This window comes from Nothoprocta perdicaria, unplaced genomic scaffold (assembly GCF_003342845.1).
Source record: "Nothoprocta perdicaria isolate Ctin4 unplaced genomic scaffold, notPer1 scaffold_299, whole genome shotgun sequence".
Classification (NCBI taxonomy): Eukaryota; Metazoa; Chordata; class Aves; order Tinamiformes; family Tinamidae; genus Nothoprocta; species Nothoprocta perdicaria.
The window spans coordinates 212,639-219,522 of NW_020455531.1; positions in this window are offsets into that span (position 1 = coordinate 212,639).

The following is a 6,884-nucleotide window of genomic DNA, read 5'->3' on the forward strand; positions in this document are numbered from 1 at the left end:
TTCTGTATACATGTGAAAGATGTATACTTTTATAGTCTGAAATCTGTGTTTGTTGGTTGCATGATTCTGTAAGTCAAAATGCCATAGTTAAACCACTAGCTAAAGTTATGCCAAAATTGTTCTTTGAAYTATAGTGCTCATATTTTAATCAAGTTTTAATACTTATCGTTTGGATGGAATAATTGGCTCATCCAATACATATTTTCTTGGTTGTGTAGATTTAAATAGAAGGGGAGAAAATGTAAAATGTTGTTTTTATTAAAAAAGGTTTATTGTGCAAGCAATATCCAGATCATGAAAATGTATGTTTTATGTAGACCTCATTTTCCTAAGTATTAAAAATCTGCATTTTAGACCAAATCCTGCTTGTCTGCTGGTCATCCCAAAGAAACTAATGAAACTAGGTAAGGCATCAGGAGGAGAAAGATTGGATACTGTATTGCAGCATTGGCTCGTGTGTGTGCGTATGTATGGAAAATGGGGTGAAGATGTGACTGTTTTGCATGGTATGGAAGCATTGGGGTGGGGTATTAACAATGGGCAACTTGGTCATTTGGCATTGAGCCCAAGCTGAAATTAAATCCATGTGATAGTGTGTAGTTTTCCACATTGTAACTCAAAGCAGAGTAGTTGGGGGTGGATGGAGRAAAATAAAGACTACACATTGGTTTCTTCTTTTGTATAATGCTTAATTCCACAGCTGTTATGAATATGAAAAGAATCACTAAGAGGCARGAAAGCAGTGCCCACCTAGAAGATGTGGTGGGCTAGATTGGCTATTGCTTCCATTTCGGGAACTTTTGTGATTGGAAGATTTCCAGCATTCCCTGCTGCTTATGTATTTTTCCATCATCAAGATTAGCTTTATACATTATAAAACAGGAAGACAACAAGGGCAGGAGGTAGAGSAGTAGGTACTATGAGGTTTGGAGTAATTACCAAATCACAAAAATATTTTTATTGGCAGCTAACATAGTGTTTTTAATTACTGTGTCAGAGAGTATGATGGCTGAATTTTAACCAAATATTCATAAACATATATGAACTCCATATAAATGATAGCCATCCGGAGAACATTAAGGTTGCACTGTAATGTGCTTGGTTAGCCAGGAAATGCAGGAATTAACCCTGGCCCTTGTGCATATGGTATTATATTCCTGCCCTTAATTACACAATCACATACTGTTTCTCAAACACTACAATCTGTTGGTATTTACCCCCTTTACAGCCTAGGATACTCACTGGCAATTGCAGAGGTAAATGCAATAATCAAGAGCTATTTGACTAAGAACCCCTCCTGAACCCTGTCTGCTTCTCTGCAGGGGAGACTCCTTCTCCATAAGAACTGCAGTCACTTTCTTGCAACTTTTAGAAGCTGTAGAAACTGAGAGGTGCCTCAGAGCTGGACTTCCTCCAGCAAACCTAACCATGTGTGCAGCAGCATCTAATAAACCCTGCAAGGAATGAGCCAAAGGCTCCCGTGGAGCCCTTAATTCAGCCCATGTGCATCTTCAGAGCTCTTTCCATTATGCAGCTAAATTAGCTACACTCTTATGTRCAACGCAGCCTCTCTCTGAGGGAACTGTTTGGGTCAGGCTGCAGGCGCAATGGCCATGGAAGATCGAAGGTGTTTCTGAGGGTTTCCTTCGAAACTTCAGGAAGCCTTTTCTGTCATCAGTAGGAATTGCTTAAGTACTCATAAAGTTTTCACACAACTTCACATTTTCGACAATATTCTGTAGTTCCATCAGTTTACTTTAATTGGATAGCACCACCTTCTAGTGGCAGAGCTGAGAGTCAYGTTCCTTCTGAAAAGAGGGTGGACAGGTTGCTTTCACACTCCAATACACAAATGCAGTCAAGCAGATCACATAGCTGTTTTAGATCAGGATATGGGTTTGGTGGTGGTGAGGAAGCTTTTCCATACAAATATTACCTAAGAACATAGTCTTACTCTTGATCCTTGATTTCATTTAATAACTAAGTACAAAAGAAGGGCTTTGTAAGATCTCCAGGAAGACAGACCAGCTAAGGAAACTTGCTCTGATCCTTGGTGGTGGTGCAAGTATTTTCATGTTTAGAGGTGAGTAAGAGGTTGTAAAGGGGATTCAATTCTGTAATCAAAATATTCTGTGAAATTGGTCATAGAACTATGTTCCTTGCAAATGTATTGGGATTTTAGTTTTCTTTTTTAATTGCCTGTTGGCTCAAAAATCTGTGGTAAAATCAGAGATTTTTTGCATAATGTGTCCAGAAAAGTGATCGTGAAAGGTGTGGATAGATAATAAACATCTGACCAGTTCAGCCACCTACACAAAGATGAACTTGCAGGTGTGTTGCGGACTGTGACTGCCTGTGAAGGAGGCAGTGAGAAAGGGAGGAAAAGAGGRAAAGAAAGGACGATGAGCATTCCCCCTTGTGCAGCTGTTGTGGATTCCAGGGGGATCCACTAACACAATGTGGTGAAAGCAGCTGCAGACAAAACCAGGCAGAAGAGGATTTGCCCTCAGTTAATCCTTGTTACTCACTGGGGTGGCTGCTGGAATTCTCTCTGGGTCTGCTCTTCATGAAATATGTGGTTGCTTATTAAGGTTTGCATTAGTGAGGTAAAGCAATATTCTCCTTTGGGGAAATGCAAAATAAAGCTTGCTCTATTTCTCTGCAGGGAGTCTCGCTACTGCAACTATAATGTGCTAGTAAACTGCTAATAGGAGAGCAGTAAGTAATATCTGTACTGCTGTCCACATGCTTGCAAAATCATAACTGTCCTGCACTTAACTATGTCTTAAGAAGTCAAGCTGAACCTCTTGCAGGAGCTATTTACCTTCTAATGGATCAGCTTGGTTTTCCTCTCGCTTTCCTGTTTCTGCTTGTATATTGGTCAGTGTGATTCCCAAGCAGTGAAGACTAGATAAAATATATTCACAGGAAATTCTGCTGTGTTAGCTTAGAGCACATCAGGACTGCCTTGTTGTAGACAACAGAGACACTGAAATTGAAAACAGAAGSCAGTCATTTGTAATCGGAAGTGTCAGAAGAGATGAAGAATCTCAAGTATTTTCAGTACCACTTTTCACTTCATGTGTCTCATTCATGTTTCCCGTTTAAACTGGTCTGTCTAACCAATACAAAATACTGCTGTTCCTCCCAGGAGACATGATGATAATAGTGATCAGCAGATTAGCAGATCTAGCATGGAGGTACAAYGAAATGGAGGTCTAGTAGGATCTCCTGTGTTAGACACCCTCAGACTTTGCACTTCATTTCTCCCTGCATCTGTAAGAGCCCAAATGTGTCTCACGCTGCCAGGCTTCACATTGCTCTCTGCCTGAAGTGGAGCAGTGGTACCATAGGAAAGTCATACTTGGTTATTTATTGTAGGTGAAACACCTGAGCCTATCTGTAGCTAATCTGAGCCTAAGAAATGCCAAGGATGCTTTTTGTAGAAACTCAGGGGAGTACACACACATGCAGAATGTGCCTTTCACATTGATAGGCAGCCCCTTTGACCTGGGTTGTAGGAAGGAGATGATCTCGGCAATGGTACTGCTCATCACTCTTCCATAGCCTGTGCCCTGGATACCCCAAGGAGACATTCTCTGAAACGACCTGCATATGGTTCAAGAATTAAACTGCATATGATCCAAGAATTAGGGAAAAAGCCTTAAATTAATGCTTCTTTAAGAATAAAACACATTTAAAACAGAAAGAAATCCAGAAAGATAATGAAAAACGTTCCCCCCCTCCACTTCTATCCCACATCAGATTGACTTATCCTCTGTTATGTGGTTTTACTTTGAAACAGATCACTCTCATTGCAACACGTTTAATGCTGCCAGCCACCACATGGTTGTTTGGCAGCTATTTAAAGCTCAGATCATATTACTCTGTCGCAGTGCTAGGCACCCATGTTCCAACTGGTATACAACTGATCTAAAGAGAAATCAGCTTCACGTTTTGTTCTCTGAAATTAAATGTGACGGCATGATCTCTATGATCCCCTTCCCCCCTTTTTCTTCTTCCCTTTTTTCTCTTTTTTTGTTTTTTTTCCTTGTGCATTATTACTTTTTGGAGCAGCGTTTTGCTAGCACCACAGGGGAAATTCAGTTAGGTTGTCAGCCTGATACAGTGTATTATCAGGCGCGTTAGCTTTTCCTCCCTCTTACATTTGCTTAAGAGCTTATAAACCACAGAGAATAAAAAGTGTTAAATAGAATGAAATGACCTGTCAAGGGTAGATAYAGTATTTGTGAATGACTTAAAAAAAATTCCACCAGCTTTAAGAACTCCAATCTCACTGACTTGAAATTTGGCCTCTTTCTCTTTTTCCTCCCCTAGTAAAGTATTTGATGGTCATTGATCTTTGATGATAGCTTCTTAAAAAGGACTAATTTTGTCTTCTCAAATTAAACCCAGACCTAGATTTTATAGCAGGAGAGGTAGCGATTATGAGATGGTAAATAGGTTTGAATTCTGCTCTTAGTATAATGAGCCTGATTTTGAATTTTACAAAACATTGAACAAAGTTAAGACTAGCAACTCCCAGGAAAGATTAACCAGTAAATGCTCTACCCTGTAGGGAATTTAATTATTTTATTGATGGAGTATTGGAGAATTTTCCATGTGAAGTAAAGTGACTGATCTCAAACCTAGGTCATTGCTGACTCTAATAGATGTATTGAACTGAAGAGCTGGAGTGATCAGCTTGCATTTAACCTCTCTCAGGAAATGGGAGTGCTGTACCCAGGAGGAACAGTGGGTATTGATTAGGAAACCAAAATTTTGGATGTAATCCTTCTTCCATTCCTTCGTTCTTTCTTTTCCCAGCAATTAAATCAAAAACGTTTTTCAAGCTTTAAAGCTTTGCCCTGAACTTTGAAGAGCAACTTCTGTTTTCCAGTATGTTCCTGGGACTAGTGCTAAGGTTATACTGAAACTTGTTTCTTTGGCACATCTATCACATCATCCAAGGCAAAGAGCATTACTTCAAGCCTTTTCCGAGGAACAGGCTTTATATAAGGAAGTGTTAAGGCTTCCTCTGAGAGCTTCAGAGCACGAGTGTGCATATGCCACACGCGCCACAGCCTCTGGTTAGATATCAAGGCCAGTTTGCAGAACTATGTGARCTACTTCAAGACTCAAGGATGGGGCTGGCCTCAGTAAGATAAAGTTGTAGCTTAACATGCTGCAGAACTCTRTGCCTTCTGCACTGAGTCTCATGATGTCTGTGTTGTGATGTAGTGTAGACAACTCTTTAACTCTAAAATGTTAGCACAGATATTGGGCTCTCTCAGCTGATAGTGACCATGCTGTGGTGGGCAAGAGTTGGCAAAAGAGAGAAGAACTGTAACTTGGATTATGCTCTCTGCTTTACCTGCAGAGACAGGGACAGCTGGGCTAGTATTATATACCCATATACACCAGAGACAAAGATATCTTCACCTTTGCCTATACAAAAAGCTTGTTTTTAAAGTTGTACCATGCARTATTAATTTATGGATTTCCCAATTGCTAACTGCTTTGGAGGAGATGAGCCTGGCGGGGTTTAGAACAGAACTTGGTATGTGCAGGTTGCAACTCTTCAGTAAGATTATATAATAATGTGTAAAATCCAAGCAGAGTCCCATCTTTCACTGGAAGACTTCTGATAGAACTGCCCACTTGGGCATCACCAAAATGTGTGTTCACAACAGTATCTAAAAAAGCTCAGCGATGGAAAAAGACGGATCTGTGAGGGAGCAACTTAGCAAAAAAGGTTTGGTCCCTGACAGATTTTCAAAACACACAGATTCTGCTGAAGAAGAGTGTCAAAGATAAAGTTTTAAGTGGGAAAAGACACTTCTACTCTGAGAACTTCTGAACTACTAATTCTTCTAGCGTAAGAYTTTACAAAAGGCTAACTAAACTGAGTCTGGCGAGACAGGGATGCCCGCCTACTGTTTCCTCTGTGAAAGACGAACTGCAGCATATATCACTTCTGTAGAGATTTGTATTTACTAGTTAGCATAAAAGAAGATACAGGTAATATCCACGTCACCCCATGTAAGCCATAGCCCATATATTTTAAGCAGGATGGAAATCCTGTCAGCTGACACCTTTGTCTGTCAGGCCGACACTATTTATTCTCACTCCGTGACTCATAAAAGCAGACCAGGGAAGGGAGGAATAAAGGTGGCAATTTTATGGAGAGSGGAAGGTTCAGCACTGGATATTCCCACAGCGAGGCTTGCAGAGGGACAATCGGACGTCCAAATCTCTGCGCTCGTTGCAGGCATGTGGGGAGATAAGTGGGGCTGCCGTGTGGGGCTGCCAAGGGAAAGGGGCACGGAGCACCCCGGCAGTGACAACGAGCCGCCGGCCGCTGGAGGGCTTCATTGCACCTCCCAGAGCACAGCTGGAAGCAGGCACGGGGCTCCGGCAAAGCTGCTTACACGTAAGAGGCGGCTGTGGGCTTTAGTGCTGTTAACAACAGCATAGCTTTTCTCCTGCCTTCATGGGGCATTTGCTTTGAGCTCAGATATTATCCGTATAAATCTTTTTTGGAGCTTGGTTTGGGTCAGCCTTAACATAAATAAAGCTAATGCGCCCAAACATAATTTATCCTTAATACAAGTTTTAAGTTACCTTAATAACGATGAACAGCATTTCTGGAGCGAGACAGCCCCCGGTGGGGTGCTAGACCCTGTGGCCCACTAGACTCCTGCTTCTGGGGTTCTGAGACACTTTTTGCTACAAGCAAGTGCTTCAACAATTTCTTCCTTAAATAATTAGCCATGAGAATGACATAAATATTAATACACAATATCCATATTAATAACAATAATACATGTTTTTATACAGTTTTATTCATCCACAGAGCTCAAAGTGTTTTTTAAATGAGGTCA